The sequence below is a fragment of the Acomys minous genome, assembly GCF_964271855.1.
Source record: "Acomys minous genome assembly, chromosome: 9".
NCBI classification, from domain to species: domain Eukaryota; kingdom Metazoa; phylum Chordata; class Mammalia; order Rodentia; family Muridae; genus Acomys; species Acomys minous.
In genome coordinates, this window is record NC_140490.1 from 48,560,444 (window position 1) to 48,580,504 (window position 20,061).

At 44.2% G+C, this 20,061-nt stretch overlaps 1 protein-coding gene across 22 annotated transcripts in view; it reads left to right on the top strand.

Moving 5' to 3' along the window:
• The window catches only part of ATXN1 (ataxin 1), a 422,279-nt gene that overhangs the window by 120,122 nt on the left and 282,096 nt on the right, over positions 1-20,061 (top strand). The window lies entirely within an intron of this gene.

Genomic DNA, 20,061 nt, shown 5'->3' on the forward strand with positions numbered 1-20,061 from the left:
GTCACCTCAATCTTGAGCTTATCAGAGTTTGGGGTACAGGCTGGATGAGCCAACCTATAAATCTCCCCTTTATGGGTCCTGTCCTGAAGCTGTGGGGATCACTACTGTCAGCCAATTCATTCCTGTCGGGTGACATTTATTACTTCCAAGGGTTTTGAACATTGTAAGCCAGGAAATGGAAACAAATAGCAAATGTATATTTCACAATATCATAATTTACCGAATCCACTTAACTTTTTTCATGCTGGTATTGTGCTATTCCTGTAATCCTAGTGTATGGGAGACTGAGACAGACAGATTGACTGAGCTATGTAGTTAAGCTCAAGTTTGAAAAAATATTTTTTTTTTTTACAATCTTCTTTTTTTTTTTCTTCACCTATTACTTAGCCACAGTTTTGCCTGTAGAAGTCATGCTGCTTGTGAATTAAGTCTGCCCAATAACACACTCTCAAGGACAATGCTGGAAAGGGATATTCTCCCAGGGGTCCGTGTCAGTTTTATTTTGGTGTAGGGATGGAGCTAGGGACCATGTACATGTTAAATGGCTATTCTGCCACTAATATACAAGTGTTGTCCTTTCATACAATTTAGGAGATGAGAAAGCAAAAGCCATAACAGGCCAGATCCTTCTAATTTTCTCAGCTAAGTGTGGACAAACAGGTGTGGGTTCCCAAAGCAAGGCTACAGGCAGATAAGACTCTTCAACATAAAGCTTCATGGAGACCTGATGGGGCTTCTCTGAGTGGTTTTTTCTCGTTCAAGTGAGCTGCTCTGAAGTGCTCTGGTTGGTATTTGCAGGACAGAAATGTATAGTTGTTTGCATATATATATATTTATGCTTAATAGGCTTAAAAGCTATTTACTTTAAAAACCTCTTGGGTAGAAGAATAACCAATTAGAGAAAAATTTTAAATGTGGGATTTTGTCCTAAGGTATCAGATGAGAGCATTTTTGATTTGAGACAATGTCTGGCTGTGTAGCCTTGGGTGGCCTAGAACTCACGATGTAGACCATGCTGGCCTCAAAGGAATCCTTCTTCGGCAGGGATCCCTCTGCATCTGACTCCCACGGGGTGGAATTGCAGGTGTGCACTGCACCACCACATCTGGCTAGCATTCCTGATTTGGGAAGTACATAAAGAGAAATGCATGGACTATTTCCTTCTTAGAAGCTGTTCTTCCTTATAAGTGGGCAGAAGAGAAGCCAGTCTTGTAAGCAGAGCGTCCACCCAGTTAGAACCCATGTGGTGCGTGCCGGTTACCACTAGGCAGCCTTGAGAGTTGCCTGGTTTCCAGAGCAGCACTCATCCTAGGCATGGCTTTGGGAAAGCAGGCGTTAGTAGGAAAAGGCCCACTGGTAGCTACACATGCCTGTAATTCCGGCATTTGGGAAGCTAAGGCAGGAGAATTACCACGAGTTCGGAAGCAGTCTGGGCCTCATAGTGAGTTTAAGGCCAGTGTGGGTTCTAGAGTAAGAAAACTCAAGAGACAAAACAGGAGCAGGTGTAGTCAGTGCTCTTATTACAGGCATCCTTAGAAAGTTCTAGAAGTAGTTCCTCTCATTCCTAAGCCAGGGCTCTGAAGCAGGACCCAAACCATCCTCTGTTAGACATGTTAGGACTTACTGTTCTAGCCGATGCCACCACGAACTTCTCGTTGTAGAGTTCCTTCTGAGGAGGTGTGTGGCTCAGTCTAGCTTTGAGTAAAACATACCAGTTCAGGAAATGCAATGGATTTTCTTAGAGCAGGAGCCGGTGAGGCAGGTGTTGATTGATTTGATGAGTCCTCTTCTTTAGTAACAATTTGAGAGTTTTGAAAAGGGGGTATTTTCTGTGCATCAAAAGAAATTAGAATTTTAACTACTGCTGCCAATGCAGATACTGTCAAAAGAAATGGGAAAGCCACATCCTGTTACTTTGCATGCTTTCCCTGTGTGTGTGTGTGTGTGTGTGTGTGTGTGTGTGTGTGTGTGTGTGTGTGTGTCTGTCTGTCTGTCTGTCTGTCTGTCTGTCTGTCTGTCTGTCTCTGTCGTGGTGTGTGGCAGAGGAGGTCACCACTCTGTGCCAATGTATAACATCAACATTTCCATCTCCTCAGATTCTGAACCCAGTTACTTCCAGATCCCCTTCCCATGGCTCCAGTGAGAAGTGTCATGGACTACTTGAACTTGAGGCTAAATCTAAAGTTGAGGTTTATCCCATTCACTTCCATGGGCTTCTTTCTCGTTTGGAGACACGGGATGGATTGGCAGCTGGAACCCTGCAGTTTCTTCTGTTGGATGTTTTGCAGTTTTTACTGCCTCCCTTCTGCTCCCTGGCCCCTGTGTTCTTTCAGGCTTCGGCTCCTGTGGCACCTTCCAGAAGAAGAGTCATTGGCTTTGTTTTGTTTTGTTTTGTTTTTCTGTTGTTGTTTTCTTTTGCCACTGGTGCGTTTTGAGGTAGGGTTTCCTGAAGCACAGGCTGCCCTCCATCTTGATATTTGTGACGCCAAGGATAACACTGAACTCTTATCCTTCTGCTTCCGTTTCCCAAGCCCTGAGGTTGCAGGTGCACATCTAGTTCCGGGTCATCTGTGGTGCAGTGGGCGAAGCTCAGGGCTCCTTACGCACAAGGGAATCGCTCGATCACTGGGCAGATCTCCAAGCACCCATGACTGTTTCTCAAAAACTGTAAGACTACGTTTCTGACCAAAGAATTGTATGAAAATGCTTGGATTTGGTGTTAAACTGTTTAAACTAAACAGCCGAAGGTAAACCTTTGGTCCTGGAAAAGTAAACACCTTTCTACTGTGTTGTAACCATCTTCATGAAGCAACTAGAGACTGCCTTCTTGGCCATTCTGTGTACGGTGATCTGCCACACCGGGGATTCAGACTAATGGTACTTGCTGTACTGGCAGCATTGCATGACTATGTGGGATTTTTTAAAAAGTGAATTTAAAAAGTCAAGACTGGATAACATTAAAAAGGTTGACGTAACATTTTCAGCTTTGAAAGGCTACCCTGCTCCAGGAATATGCTTGTTGCTGGGTTTTTTTTTCCCCTCCCATTTCTAAGAATTCTATTTGGCTAAAATACCAAAAGGAAAAAAAATCTTGGCTTAAGTAAATGAAAGGTCATCTCCAAAATTAATTTTTATTCTCTAAGAGTTCCTTTATAAAATAAGTAGGGCTGGTTTTAAAAAAAAAATTACATCTTAAAATGCCACTCAAAGCCCGTGCTTTTTATAGTATAATTAAGGAATTTGGGGTGGGCTGTTTGGTTGGTTTTTTTAGCCATGAGTCAAAATATTACGAGAGGGCACATTATACATTTTTTTAAGATGTTAGTTTTACTTATGTGTGTACGTATGTGTAGATGATTGTGGAGCTAGCTAGAGTTATAGAAAATTGGGGGCACCCCCCAATACAGGTGCTGGGAATTGAACTGGAGCCCCCTGGAAGAGCAGAAAACATTCTTAACCTCTGAGCCATGTCTCCAGCCTCCAGTCATATTTGTGTGTGTGTGTGGGGGGGGTCAACTCTATAGTATACGCAACAAATTTTTCCTATTAAGTTTTTAGTTTACATCAGTTAGTTGGAAAGGAGAAATTTCACCTTGAATTTTGCCAGGTGTTATTATTATTATTATTGCGTGATGATCTGATATAGCCTCTAGTCTCTTTGTCCTGTGCTGATAACAGACTGACTGGGACGAATACAATATCATGCCATTTTGTAGCATTTCATAGAACTTGATGCTTGTCTGCTGTGCCCAATTGAAGTACTAAGACTCAAAAGTTTTAGTTTTCTTTTCTTGGTATTTGTATTAAAGTTTATTTTGTGTGAGCATGTATATGTATGTGGGGAAGTGAGTGCATGGCACAGCTCCAGAGTGGAGGTCAGAGGTCAGAGGTCAGAGGACAACTCGAAGAAGTTAGTTCTTGCCTGCCACCATCAAGGCCCTGAGGCTTGAACTCAGGTCATCAGCCTTGGCAGCAAGTACTTCCACCTGCTGAGCCATTGCCAGCCCTAAGCCTCTGACTTTTCTTTGCCAAACATTACATTTGGTTAAAATCTGGACCTTTAAGTTGATTCAAAGATGGCTCAGAAAATCCAGCCTGGCTAAGGTGAATGAGCTCAGCCCTGTGCTTTACCTCTTAGTTATTCTCTGATGCACTTCACAGTGGCTCTGAGATCTTGTTACCACTCATCATTCCTGAAGAGGTATGGACTCCTATATTACTCTTTTGTGATCCTAAGTACCTCATAACCAACACGCAGGAAGGCAACAGCCTCCTACCGTTCTCATTACAGTGTCAGTTGCTTCCCAATATAGTAGGCTCTTATCCAGAACTGCCCTCTACAGACTGTCTAGACCAGTCCTTATGGTGACATTGTAGCTACAGCTGATCCAAGGATGCCTGGTGTTGGGTTAGCACAGACAGAAGAGTCTCGGAGTGGGATAAGGTCTGGTTTCCCTCTCCAGTTAGCTTCCTTCCTAATTTCTGTGACAGCAGCTTTGATTAGGGAAAGGCATGGAAGAGAAGTGAGTGAGGATTTGTGTCTGAGTGACTGTCCTCATGGCTATGGCAGAGTGCCTGACAAAATCAGCATAAGGACAGAAGGGCTTAATTTGGCTGATCGTTTGAGGGCACCGCCCCTCATGGTGAGTAAGGCCTAGCAGCCAGAGCAACTCAAGGCTGGATGACAGGAGTGTGACTGCATCCAGTCAGGAAGCTGAGGTGGCTGTTAGCGTTCCACCCCCTCCCTCCTTTTTATTCTGCTGAGGATCCCAGCCCCTGGGAGTGTGCCATCCATGTTCCTAGGGAAGAGATGTCTTTCCCCACCCCCTTCTAAGTTTCTCTGGAAACACCCTCACAGGCTTGCCCGGAAGTGTGTCTCCTAGGTGACTTTAGTTCCGGCCAAACTGTCAATCGAGATTAACTGTACAGCCTACATTACAGGCTAGAGTGCTTTGATGCATTATGTTGAGCAGAGTGCTTACTGTCTCTAAGCCTCAGCTTCTCCATGCTGGAAATAAGGAAAATAAGGCATTACCCACCAGACCTGTAAAATCCAGGTTAGTTAAGGCATGCAAGGCGTTCCAAAAAATGATGGGTTTTGTGTGTGTGTGGGTTGTTTTTGTTGTTGTTGTTGTTGTTGTTGTTGTTGTTGTTACTGTTTTCAGTGTTCAGTTAGTTGCTTCATAATAAAAATATCCACTTTGTCCCGGTGTCTTCCTTCAAATTTAATTCACTTCTCACTCAGGGAAAGGAGTGGGGGAGTCCCATTAGGCAAGATGAAGCAGACCCGTGGGCACATAGAGAGCGTGACTCTTCCTAGGGAGATGTGGGAAAATGTCTGTTCAGCCAGAGAGGATAGCTACAACAGCCCAAAGAAATGACTCCACTGAAGTGCAGATCTGTGAGCCACTGAGCTTTGGGTTCTTCATGGCAGCACAGGTGAGTAGCTACTTATAGCCACATTAAAACCTGGAAAAGCCTGCCCCTAGCACGTCCACAGTGAAGCTTTGGAAAATGCCCTTTGCACATTCTCCTACCCAATTGATATTTTAAGTTACTTTCATACATGAGCCATCTCGTTTCATCTTCACAAGATGGCTTACACACAGGCATTAATTTCACATTCATGTTCTATGCTGTTATAATAAATGGGGCTGTTGGAACTGGAGAGTATGACCCAGCTGGTAGACGGTGATGCTAGGATTCAAACCCTGACTCCTAATGTGCCTGCTGTTCTCAGTCTCCACACAGTAGGTTCTTCTCCTGGCTTAAGTTCCCGATACTAAGCAGGCAGCTCCTTGCATTCCACTGAAGCCCGCCCAGGACATGCTCGCCTTTGCAGAGGTTGATGGCGAAGACATTGTTTTCAACTGTCCTCAGGATCGGTGCTAGTCTTAAGTGCTGCTGCTGGCGGGTGGCCATTTGCAGGGAGGCAGTGGGATTCACCACTGGCATGAGCCCAGTGTCCAGACTGAGCCTACAAAGTGAGCTTGCCCTTCAGAGTTAATAGATTTGGGAGTGAGTACCTAGCAGGAGCCCTGGATATTTAAGGCAAGCACTTTGCTTCTTCCACCCGACTGAATCCAGACTCATTATATTGATGCATAGCAACAAGCAATGTGGTGATGGCTTCTAGATCATAAAGAGGAAGTTTAGTTCACATTATCAAAAGCCATGGCCAATGAAGCCATGAATCCAAAGGGATTATTATGTAAACTTGACCTAAATCTACATTAGATTTATATTATATTCTACTAGGCAGATTTTTGGAGTTGTCTGTGCTGTGACAACCTGCTCTCGGATTTGCTAAAATATCAAATCCTTCAAGTGTATTTTATTTGGGAGTTGCGAGTGTGTTACAACCATTCTGGTGCAGGTTTATAGGTGCTTAGCGTATCCACAGCTGTCCCTGCTTTGCAGGAATGGGCATGGCCACCTCCACCTTACTTCTGAGTAGTCACACTGTGTCATCGTGAACCTTTCCTGGGACTTGACTGATCTCATCATATTGGGATGGACAGTGAGCCTACAGCACTGTCTAGGGACCAAGCTGACATTTTAGACATGCTTCTTCCCAGGTATCCTTAATTTGACCATTTCATCCTACTATCTATCTATCTATCTGTCTATCTACCATCTATCTCTGTATATATACATATACGTAAATATATACTTTTTATTTTAGGCAGGGCCTCATATAGCCCAGTCTGTATGAGCACGTTATATTGCCAAGGATGACCTTAAACTTCATCACCCTTCTCCGTTTCCTGAGTGCTGGGGTTGTACGCAGGTGTCACCACACACCACACCAGAACTTCACGAATGCTAGGTGAGCACTCTGTCACCGTGCTACAATCCCATCCTGTGTATATATTTCAATTAGGGTAATTCTATTTTATGCAACCTTCGATGCAGGATCCCATCCAAGATGCTCAAGTCCATTACACAGAATCGCACAGTCTCTGCAGCTGCTGCGGGCATGTCCCTTCGTGCACTGTAATCCATCTCTAGATTACTTACAATACCTAAAACAATCTCAGCCTTGTGAAAATGGTTGTTATCTCATATTGTTAAGAGAATAATGGCAAGAAAAACATCTCTATGTAGAAAATACAGTTGCAATCTTTCTCCTCCTAGATATTTTCTGTTTGCTGTTGGTTGAATCTATGGAAGCAGAATCTCTGGATATAGAAAGTGAAACACACACACACATACACACACATACACACACACACATACACACACACACACATACACACATACACACACATACACACACATACACACACATACACACACATACACACATACACACACACATACACACACACCCTGCACACACATGTGTGCACACACACACCCTGCATACTCATGTGTGAGTGCACACACACACCCTACAGACACACACACACACACACACCCTGCACACACATGCGTGTGTACACATACACACACCCTGCATACTCATGTGTGAGTGTACACACACACCATGCACACACACACACACATACACACACACCATTCAGGCTGTTGTTAAGTACACAGCTCAGTGGTATTGTGTACATTTCCAGGGTTGGGCATTCATTATGTGGTGTCCATTCCAGAACCTTTTATCATTCCAAACACAAAGTAAGACTGTGAATTTCCTGCTCTCCCTTCTTCCAGCCCCTAGAGACCTCTCTCTGTCTCTGTCTCCCCGCCCCCTCTCTGTTTGTTTGAAACAGGCTCTCACTGTATAGGCCAGAATGGGTTGGAATTATGTGAAGCAGGCTGGCCTGGAACTCACAGAGCTCCACCTGCCCCACCTCTGCCTCTGCCTCCGGAGGTTGGGCTTACAGGTGTGTGCCACCAGACCTGCCTCCTCTATTCAACCTTCTGTCTCTATGCGTTTGACTTTTAGAGCTACCACCCAAAATACTACAATATATACCCTTTCTGGTCTGGCTCCCAGCTTTTGTTGTTTGTTTTTGTTTGTTTCTGTCGTTTTATTTTGTTTTTAATTCAGGGTCACATTGTGTGGCCTAAGCAAGCCCAGAACTCACAGAATATCCCAGGCTGGGTTTGAACCCTGGTTCTCTTGCCTCTGCTTCCTGGGTGCTAAGATTACAAGCATAGATCACTATGCCTGACTTTTAGCTCATTTGCTTAACACAGTGTTTTTAATCCAGCTTTTGAAATGTGGTTTTAGTCGGTAAAGCATTTTCTATCAACACTTGATTATATAAATAATTACTAATACATTATTAATCTCATTCTAATTTCAGAAACCAGGCCCTGTTAGAGTCTAGAAGAAGAAAGGGCCTCCACATTTCTTCTTGTTAACTGAAGAAAATAACATTTGTCAAACAAAAGCTCACACTGCTTCTGCTGTGGCTTTTCACGTTCCTTCCTGTTCATCTTTGGCTCTAATTTCCTCTCATTTTTTTAGCCCCTATTTGGCCTGAATTCTTCTCAGTATTCTCCAAGCAGGCTTGCATTTCTGCAGTGCCCGCTAGGAAGTGTTCCGAATTCCTTAGATACCATTTTCTACACGACACGGATTTACTCCCCTTTGCGTTTGTTTTCTAATCATGTTATGTCTACCTGCCTCTGTCTGGCAGTGGGCAGTGACACAGGATGTTACCCTTGGAAATGGGTGAATCACAGCCTCTCTCCTCCCCCCCTCCCCGCGCCCTTTCCCCCCCATGCCCTGCCCCCCCACCTCCCGTGCTGATGTGACTCAAAGCGGAAGTATTCCCTCTCTGCAAGAGCAGAAGTGCATCTGTAGTAGAGGTGAACACTGTTCTTCTATCCACATCTTTTATGAGCCATAATTAAAAGTAGCGTGAGTCAGTGCATCAGAATGAATGCGTTGTTTTCAGATGTCCATGAGAGCAGTTGTTGGTTGAAGCCAAGCCGAGCTTCCCTTACACTGAGGCTCTGAAATCCCTCAAAACAAAGAACCTGGTAAGGTCTCCTCTACTTCCTGGAAGTGAGTGAGAGAGGAATGGCTTGCTGCAACACAAAAGCAGGCCTTCCGCTCCACTCCCTGAAGCCCAGGGAGTGTCTTTAACAAGCGTGCTGTTCCTCCGACGAAAGGATAGTCTGGACTGATTGAAAGTTGGAGTCATTACTGAGATGTGCTGGAGGGCTAGGGGCATAGCTCCATGGTAGAGCACCTGCTTAGGTTGCACAAAGCCCTGGGTTTGATTCCCCCAGCACTGCAGGAACAAAATGTACTCTTAATGTCAGTGAGTGGTTCTCAGCCTTCCTAATGCTGTGACTCTTTAATACGGTTCCTCGTATTATGGTGACCCCCCCCCATACACACCATAAACTTATTTTGTTACTACTTCATAACTGTGATTTTGCTACTGCTATAAATCATAATGTAAATATTTGATATGCGACCCCCGAAAGAGGTCATCACCCACAGGTTGAGAACTGCTCTTCAAAGTGGCTAGAGTCCAGGTGTTAGACACAGGTGCAGGAACAGAACAGTGAGTGTGGTAAAGGGCTTTCTTCTCCACTTTGACCAACTTCGCAGCTACCCGTGTGGCTTCCCTACCACTTCTGCTCTCCATTATAGCCGCCAGCCTTAGCTGTACCGCAGCACTAACCTCTCTGAGGAACCTGAAGGTGGGTCGCCACAGATTGTGCTCTGCTTCGTAACAAATGGCAGAGGAGTATAGGTTTTCTTGATAGGTAACCAAGCTACACACTGTCCTTCATTAACAGATTAGCCAAAACCTCATGTAAACATTGCCATTTGGTCACTTGGGGTCAACAAAGATGTGTACTAAGGAATTTACGATAACTAAGTGGTGAAGTGTCAATAATGACGTCTGTAGATCTTGGCCATTGACAGGGATGTTTACTCTTGAAATGTATTCAGATCTTTGCATGTATGACGGGCAGGGCAGAATCTGGAAGCTAGGGTTCTTCTACTTCCAAATCTTTGCACAGGCCCTTCGGAAACCCTGTGGCTGATAATTTATGATAATTTTTGTAGGCTGTTGCTTTCTAAAGACTGCCTCTACCCAGCACTCTTCAGCCCCTTTCCTAACTTTGTAAGTTTCAGGCCTGGTAAACTGAATCCTTCCCCGATGATGAATATGCATAAGCCATGCCTACGCATATGCTAATTAAATATAGTCAACTTTTCTTTCATACTAGTTTGTGAAACTTAGAAGAAGAAGAAAAAAAAATCCTGCCAGCCTGCAAAGTAGGAAAATGAAAGGGCTGTGTGGAGTCTCCCTCCGCCAGGTGTTTACAAGGAAACATGTATCTTAGGTACTTAGCAAATAGCAAGTTTGTGTTTAACTCAGGGAGATTGTGTTCTGAATTTTCCAAGCTGGTGAATCATAATTGTGACTCGCATTCTCAAGGGAATCTCACATCTGACTTTCCTCTCCGTTCGAGTAGGATATAGGGTAGCAGGCTTGCTCGGGAGCTGAGCAAAACTGAACTAGATCTAGTCTCACCAGACCTCAAGAAAAATTAATCTAATTGCTATTGTGTGAGACACTAATTTTTTTTTCCATTCAACTCAAACTACACGCACTGTAACTTGAATGTTGTTTTTCCTGTTACCGATGACTGGTGTGTTGAGTTGTTGATTTCTAGTGTGCAGAATTGGTTTCCGTTCTTTTTTTTTTTTTTTCTCCTTAGTTTCTTTAATGTTCCTAGTCTGCTGTTTAGTAGAAAAGCTAATTTAATTTAGCTTATTTTTTTTTTATGCACCCAATAATCAAGAAGTGACATTTCCTGCAGGAACAACACTGGGAGAGAAGAGACTCTGAAAATATAAACCTATTTTTAAAAAGATGGAATCTAGTATTTGTTGATAAAAAGGCTTTATGGGACAGTCTTAACTGTTTATCAATCAATTAATGTTATGTCAGCTAATGTAGGGATTTTACGACAATTTTGTGTCTTTGAATGATAATTTTTGTAGGCTGTTGCTTCTGAAGACTGCCTCTCTACCCAGGACTATTCAACCCTTTGCCTAACTTTGTAAGCACCTGGTCCAGAAGGCTGAGTCCTTTTCTGTTGATGAATATTTGCACGGCATGCCTACGTGGTGCTGCAGTTGTGAGGAGTATTGGCAGTATGTGTGGGCAGTAGGTCCCCACTTGTGATGGGGACCAGGGTGACTGCCAAGAGAACTGGTCATATGCTTTGTCCACCCCAGATAAATCTGCCCCAGTGGCCTCCTTGGCAACGGAACACACCTCCATGACTTAGCAACTATATAGGCTGGGGATTAGCCAGGCAGGTGAGCAGGGGAAACGATGGGGAGGGGAAGCCTGATTGCTTGGGAGGAAAGAACTGGCCAGTCCTGTGGCTCTCATTTCCTGCTTCACTTCTGATGTTGTGAGCTTGGGAAAGCTTGCCATTTCTCTGGCATCTGTTCCCTCCCTCATGAGGGGAAGGCTGTAGTCCCATGCTTGGATGGTCCCTTCAAGAAAGGAAAGTCTGCATGGCCCAGGAAGGAGAGACAGCAGACCCTCATGGGCAATGGGAGCAGGGTATAAAAGCAGCTGGAAACAGGGGCCGTGGTGATGTTGAGGGCGGCCTAGAACCCAGGGTGGGGCTGGCGAGATGGATGAGATGTAAAGTGGTTGCCAGGCAAGCATGAAGACATGAATTAGATTCCTGACATCTTTTTAGAAAGCCAGGAGTGTTGACACATGCCTCTAAAGCCAAGCGCTAGGGTGGTGGACCTGGGTGTATCTCAAGGACTTAATGGCTGGCCAGCCAGTGGGGATGAATTGATGAGTTTTGGGTTCCAATGAGAGATACTGCCACCCACCCCCATAAGATGGAAGATTCTACATACATGTACTCACAAACCTCCTTATGCTCTCCTAGATACATACAATTTTAAAAGACCCCACACAGGGTGCATTCTACGATGTAGTGACTTTTACAGGAGAGGACCAGTCTGACTTCTGTTGAACTGGCTTGTGTCTTGAAAACACTTCCCTAGGAGCCATATTTTCCATCTATAACCGTTCCCCGCGCAGCAGCCTTAGCTCTGAATCGTCTTCTGTGCTTCATTGGTTCTCCTGCTCCCCACTCATGTCACACCTGCTCATGTCTTCCAGAAGTTTCTGGAAGCCCAGGGGCCCGGTCGATTGTCTCCATCACTCTGAAGCCCTGTTGAGTTGACTTCTCTCTCAGATTCAGGCATAGTCATTTATCTTGCCAAGGTCCCGCATAAAGAATCAGCTACATTGTATTTTACCCCCGGAGCTCTGCACAGCGGAATGAGGGCTGTCATCAGCTTGCAGGGGTTGAGGTTAAATGCTATGAGTCTTGGCCAAGTTGTTACTTACTTTTCACTGACCTCCTTTTCTGGGTAGTATGTTAGAGTAGCCCGATGTCTCTAGAGTTTAATGCTAAGTGATGGAGACCAATGGAAAATTAAACTCAAGTGACAGATCAACAGTGTTAACACTAGTGGTTAGAAAAGCACTGGACAGCTTTTTTTTTAATGCTTACTACGTATCCAAGTATTGTGCTGAGATCTTGATAGCAGACATTAATTGTGTATCTGTGGACAGTGCTGAGCAGATAATATGCACTTGATATGTGTAACTCACACACATACATCACAGATGTCTTTCTCATGACAGCTCATTGCCCGCCCTCCTTATATCCCCTATGAAGAAACAGTCCCTGAAAGAGAAGTCATTTGCTCAGGCTGATACATGAGGCTTAGAGGGTTTAAGCTTTACATTTTGGAGAAAGCCAAACTGGTGTGAAATGACAACCCCATCTCCTGATGACATGGAATCCAGATCTACATAGGGTAAGCTTAGGTGCAATTAAAGGATAAAGTAATTTTTGTAAGAAGAAACGACCAGGGCGGGATATAGCTCAGGTAACAGTCTTTGTCTAGCATTCATGATGCTTTGTGTACTAGTCCTAGCGCAGCATAAATTGGGCATAGTAGCACACACCTGTAATCCCAGCCAGCTAGTGGAAGCACGGAGATGGGGCCAGCCTGGACCACATTGGATGAGAGGGATGGGGGTGGGGGTTGCTGGTTGCATGAAGATATCAAAAGGCCATTTGGACAAGGAGCTGTGTTTAGGATTAAACACTGAGAACCACACCATCCAGGCCAGTCACCTCTTCCCACCCACACCCCTGCCTGCAGGCTTGGACTGAGGAATGTCCCTGCCTCAAATGACAGCCAGGTGGTATAAATGTAAGAGTGAAAAATTATTCCTTCGCTCAGGTGTAGGCATTGCTGTAATTAGTAGCAAGTTGGAACCTTAGGGAAAAAAATCTCACCAGAGTGTGAAGATGCACTTTAATGCCTTAGTCTGAAAAGTAAAAGTAAATAAAGTGTCACACCAGTGGCCTGCCCCGAGGTCATTTCTCCTTAGGTTCCTTTCCCTGAGTGGCTGGAGCTTCACCCCCTGTCGCCAGCCTTCCCTTGGGTTCCTGTTAATTAGCCCTGAGACTGGGTCTGTAGTCTGTGGAATGAGTTCAGGAGATGTGTGGTACCAGCCCTCCTGCACAGCTTGGGAGAGGCGTCTTTTCCCATACTTTGCCTTGTACTGGCAGCGTGTGACCCACACACGAGGCAGGTGCCTCTGGAAGAAGGCAAAGTGATGGGGAATGTTGGCAGACCCCCCATGTGCAAAGATAGCAGATGGCTAACAACCATTGAGAGACTCCTACTTGGGCCAGAAGTAGACACAAACGGAGGAGACCCGGGTGTGTGGGTACACTGTGAAAAAAATATTACAAGGATGAATAATTTAGGTAGTAGGATCTTGTTTCAAGGACAAAACAGGAAAAAAAACCCAAAACACCGGAAGAGGTTTCTCCAGGCTGCACTACCTGGGATGGTCCTTGCTGTGTTGGTCAGGCTAGCCTAGAACTTCTCAGCAATCGTCCTGCCTTGGCTGAATTACAGTTGTATGCCTCCATGGCTAGCTCTAATTTTCATTTTCATTTTATTTTATTTATTTTATCTTTAAAATTATTTTATTTTTATTAAATATTTTATTTTTACATATACATTTATATTATTACACATATATACAATAAACTACCTATAGCAAGAAAAATGTAACATTTATATAATTCCTGATTGTGGCATTCTTATTTTTTTGTTTTAATTATGTGTATTCCTGTTTTGCCTGAAGGTATGATTATGTACCACATGCTTGCAATACCCTAGGATACCAGAAGAGGGCATCAGATGCCCTGTGACTGGAGTTATAGATAGCTGTGGACAGCCACGTGGGTGCTGGGAATCAGATGTGCTGGCCTTCTGCAGAAGCCAAGACTCCTCTGAATTGCTGAGTCTCTCCTCCAGCCCTAATTATTTTGTATATAATGATTTTTTTTTTTTGGCAGCATCTTAGATCTACACTCTGTCAAATGACATCTTACAGAACGAACATCTTAATTTCTCTTTAGAAATAGGAGCTGTTTGCTTTTCTGGTTGTCTGTTCTCGACTCAGATTGAACTCAGGACTTTCTCCATCATATAGAACTCTCTGCTGGCTGCATCCCCAGCCCTCGAGATCGGGTCTTACTAAGTTGACCAGGCTAGCCTTCAGCTCACTCACTGTTTGTTGAGGCACATCCTGAGCTTGGGATCCTCCTACAGAAGCCTCCTGAGTGGGTATTGGTTTAAAAGGGGGCGGGGGAGAAAACAGAGAAAAAGGACAGTAACAAACTCCAAAAATGAGTATTGATTATCTATTTCCCACTTTTAAAATGTGCTTGTCTGTTAAACTTCACATTGGCAAGCAATTTCTTGTTTTCTAGAAATTTCCATAAAGGCTGCTATGTGTGAAACCCTAGACTACCATACTGGCATGGCAAGTCTTCTGTTGTCTACTCTCTTTATTAAGGGCCCTCCTGACTTTGAAAGCATAGTAGTAGCTGGACAGAGGCAGCCTCTTCTGGCCCTGCAACAATGACACCTCACATTCTAAGGGTCCCCATGATCTAGTACCGTTTTGCTAGGCTACATGGTTCCCTGAAAGATAAAATAAGCTTTTGGTCATTAGAAAAACCTTGTCCATATGAATTCAAATGAAACCATCAGAGAGCAATATGTCTTTTCCTTTTTTCTATACTTCTTAGGTTACATTACCATCAAAGACTGGCCAGATACTTGTACATGAGCATTAGGGAGGTCCTTAGAACTGCTGTGTAGTGCTATCTACCAGTGAACCACTGTGGAGGCAGCCCTGAGATGAGCACACTGCTTCAGTCCCTCTCTCACTGAGGTGACCCCAAACCCATAGGACCCAGTGCCAGGGGCAGGAGCTGCTTTGATAAAAGAACAGGGAATGGGGGAGGGGCCAGAGAGAGTGTGCATAAGCCATCCTGCATTGACCCAGAAGATTAGTGACAAAGGAAGAGCCACTCACTGGGAGCATTCATTAACCACATGGTGGCTGCAGTGAAGCCTGTGCTCCTTTCCAAGCATGGGCCTGGTACCAGGAGACAGTCTTTGCTTTCTTATGGTCCTTCAGATGCTTGACGTGTAGTTTACCTGCCCAAAACTGAGCAGTACCTTCAGAACAGGATATATGGAGTGTCTGATGTAGGGAATCTGAAAAAGAATGTGTAATGCTAGCCATTCTGGGCATGGTCTGTGGCTGGGGTGAAAGTTTGAAATCACCTTGGGATTTTGGGACACTGACTTTAACCACTTAAAACTAAAGGAAGAGGAGCAGGGTGTGGTGGCTCACGCCTTTAATCCCAGCACTCAGGAGGCAGAGGCAGATGGATCATTGTGAGATCAAGGCTGGCCTGGTCTACAAAGTGAGTTCAGGACAGCTAAGGCTAACACAAACCCTGTATCAAAAAACAAAAACAAAAACAGAACCAAAGGAAGGGGAGTCCTGAGGCCATGAAAGAGGAGTGGGGAAGCAGGTGTCCTAGAGACTTTAAAACTGGATGCACAGGAGCCAGGGGAGACAGCTCAGTAAAGTGTAAGCTTGAGGACCTGAGTTCCATCTTCAGGATGCATGTGAAAAAAGCCTCATGTGAGTCATGTGAAGGCATGTGCCATAACCCCAGGGCTGGGGATATGGAGACAGGCAGATCCCTGGGGCTTGGGGCTAGACACCCAAGTTAGCCTATTCAGAGCACTCCAGGCTGGCAGGGAAGCCTGAAGAATGGCATGGGTTATGGTCTACCTCTACACACACTGACACACACACATGCATGCAACCACCACAGAGAGAGAGAGAGAGAGAGAGAGAGAGAGAGAGAGAGAGAGAGAGGAGACAGAGACACAGAGAGAGACAGAGACAGAGACAAACAGAGAAAGTCACACAGAGAGAGAGACACACACAGAGAGAGACACACACAGAGAGACAGACACACAGAGAGAGACAGGGAGAAGGTGGAAGCCATGAGACTTCAAATGTATTGAGCTCCTCATAATCTGTCATTGGAGGGTTATAGGATTTAGACTTGAGAAGGCTGTGTGGTGTCAGTTCCTTGCAACAGATCAAGAGTTGATCAAAGTGAGACATTTAATATCTAAGGAACTTGGGACAAATGTGGATATCACTTGATATTAAGATTTGTCCCCATGGATGACTTGAAGTGCCATGTTTCTAAATATATTCCTACTGATAAGATCACTATCAGCCATCTGAGGCATTATGTTCAGGGTATTAGACCACTAGATTAATGCTACAGTGAGAAGTGTGGGCTTGTCGTCAAGCAGAAATGAATTCAAATACGGACTCTGCTACCTGAGATGTGTAAGATCCTAGGCACGTTGGTCTCACCCTCTGAGATCCCAATGGTTCAGTGTGGATAACAGCTCTGCTTCAAAGGATGGCTGTATTGAAAATAGGCAGCACCATGCCTGGCACACACAGTACCTAATGACTCATTTTTATGGCCAACTAAGAGCAGAAGTATGCCTTCTCCCTCTGAGCTAAAAGCCGTGGTGCACCCTCACGGTCCAATGTGAGATAGCTTGAAATTTCTGCCAGAGCAGAAATGTAAAGTATTATGGATGTATTTCTGGCAGACATACGAGCCATTTACATAATGAAACCTCTCTAAGATTCTTTCTATTAATAGCCAGCCTTCGAAGCATCAATCTGACCATTTTGTGTTTAGAATCATTCTCTCTACGAACAGGGCCCTTTTATTGCCTTAATATCTGCTGACAAGTATCATTATCCCCTTACTTCATATTCGAGTGTTTGTGATTGTGTGGCTTCTTAACTGGTTCATTTACAGCCTAAGAACTTCATTTTAAAGAACGTGGTGGCTTTTTGTGTCAAGGTTGGGGAGGAAAGACACCGCATTCTCTCCTATATGGAGTCACAGTTGACTAGGCAGTGTCTGTTCTGCATGGACCTTGCAGAACTGAGTCCTTTAAGCCAGCATGATCTGCTGGAATCCTTTGCATTGCAAGGATCACTTTTCTTAGCTTTTCCACGAACAGCCGCTGAGAATCAGCACACTGAGTATGTCAGCACGTGGCTATGCATGTATGTGCAACTGTGTACTCAATCCACTCACTCAGGCCCTTGGATTTCCTACGGGGATGTGACTCTGTTGTTGGGGGGAGGGTGTCACTGGTAAATGGACCAACTGGTGTAAGCATAGCAACAACATGGTTGATATCATCCCTTTAGGAGTGCAAGCCGGTTTTCTCTGCTTGTCTGGGATGTCCATCAAGAGAGTCAACACGTATAGAGGGGCCGGAGGACTTTTATCATGAGTGAGGAGGAGAGGATGACTATGGGGCAATCAATGCTTTTCTGAAGGCATACTCTAAAAGCTGTTCTAGCTCTATGATCCTATCTATGCAGATATGACCTAGATGGCAGTCTCTCACACACACACACACACACACACACACACACACACACACACACAGAGAGAGAGAGAGAGAGAGAGAGAGAGAGAGAGAGAGAGAGAGAGAGGTCAAGTACACAAAAACACTCTTGTGAGAAACGTTTTCATTATAACTTTTCAAATTTGTTTATTTAATTTTGAGATTATGATATAATTACACCATTCCTCTCTTCTCTTTCCTCCTTCCAAGCCCTCCCATATTCCTCCTTGCTCTCTTTCAAATTTATGGCATCCTTTTTCATTAGTTGCTGTTGCATGCATATATGTATATCTCTAAATATATATTTCCAAGTATAAACTGTTTAATCTGCATAATGTTGTTTGTATGTATGTTTTAGGGCTAATTATTTGGTATTGGATGACCAATTGGTGGCTCTTCCCAGGGGAAAGTGCTTTGTCCTGCTCTCAGCATTCCTTAGCTGCTCATAGTTCTCTGGGTAGGGCTGAGGCCTTGTTGCCTTTCCCCCACCCCCATTAGCATGTGTCCTGATGTTGCCTGTACTCAGCTCATGTTTTGGCAGCCATGTTGGTGAGACTTTATGGATGTAGCTTTTGACATATCTAGGAGTTACAGTCTGACAAGAAACTCTCCAAATTCGCTGGTCTTACAGTCTTTCCACCCTCTCTTCCACAATGCTCCCTGAGCCGTAGGTGCAGGAGGTGTTTTGTGGATGCCCCCACCATGACTGGGCTCCATAGCTCTGCAATTTTAATCTTTGTGGGTTTCTGCAGTAGTCTCCTTCTGTTACATGTGAACTTTAATAGTATAACTTTAAAAGACCTGCATATCTTTAAAAATTGTTCTTTCCATAAGAAGATTATATGTTCTGCTCAGCTAGATAAGACAGTTATAAAAATTACAAGAAAGCAAAATACTATATAAGCTTTATTTCATTTTGTTGACTATACTGGGGACTGAGCCAAGAGCTGGCCTAGTAGTCTACCAATGAGATAAATCTAAAGTGTCAGATTAAGTTGCCTGATGTAGCCTTGAACTGACTCTGGTGTGGTCCAGGCTTGGCCTTGCACTTCTGACACACCTTAGCTGCCTGTGCAGCTAGGATAATAGGCCTATGACACCAGGACAAGCTAAAACAATGTGTAAGTTAAGAAAAGACAATCTTATTGTATTTCTATTTTTTTAAATACATTTTTATTAATTTATACATATTACATCTCAGTTGTTAGCCCATCCCATGTATCCTCCCATTCCTCCCTTCCTCCCACTTCCCCCCTACTCCCCTCCCCTCCCCTAAGTCTGTGTCTGAGGGGGACCTCCTCCCCCTGAATATGCTCATACGGTATCAAGTCTCTCTTTGGTGACCTATTATCTTTCCTCTGAGTGCCACCAGGCATCTCCGTCCAAGGGACATGTTCAAATATGGGGCACCAGAGTTTGTGTGAAAGTTAGATCTCCTTCTCCACTCAACAGTGGAGAATGTCCATCAGCTAGTCCGGGTAGGGGTTCAAGGTTTTTACTGCCTATTTTTTCCTTGGCTGTTGCCACAGTTTGCGGAGGGCCCCAGGGCCCAGACTCGCCTGTAGTTTTCCAGGACCCACTGGATCCTTCCATTTCCTTTTTCTCCCAGGCTTCTCACACCTAAAGTTTCAATAGGATGTCCTCCCCTCTTACCCACTATTCTGGTAGGTACAGTTTTTCATGGGGACATACACCTTGGACTAGTGTCTCGATATAAGTGAGTATATACCATTTAGCTCTTTTTGCTTCTGTGTGAACTCACTCATTATGACAATTTCTAGTTCAATCCATTTGTCCACAAATTTTGGAAATTCCTTGTTTTTAATAGCTGAGTAGTATTCCATAGTGTAAATGTACCACAGTTTCTTTATTCATTCTTCTATAGAGGGACACGTAGGTTGTTTCCAAGTTCTGGCTATTATGAATAAGGCAGCTATGAACATGGTTGAGCATATGTCCCTGTTGTGTAGTAGTACATCCTCTGGGTATATTCCAAGGAGTGGAATAGCTGGGTCTTGAGGAAGCCCTATTCCCATTTTTCTGAGAAAGCACCAGATAGCTTTCCAAAGTGGTTGTACTAGTTTGCATTCCCACCAGCAATGCAGGAGTGTTCCTCTTTCTCCACACCCTCGCCAGCATGAGGTGTCAGTTGAGTTATTGATCTTAGCCATTCTGATGGGTGTAAGATTTCTATTTTTTAAATATAGTTTTACCAATGAATATACATT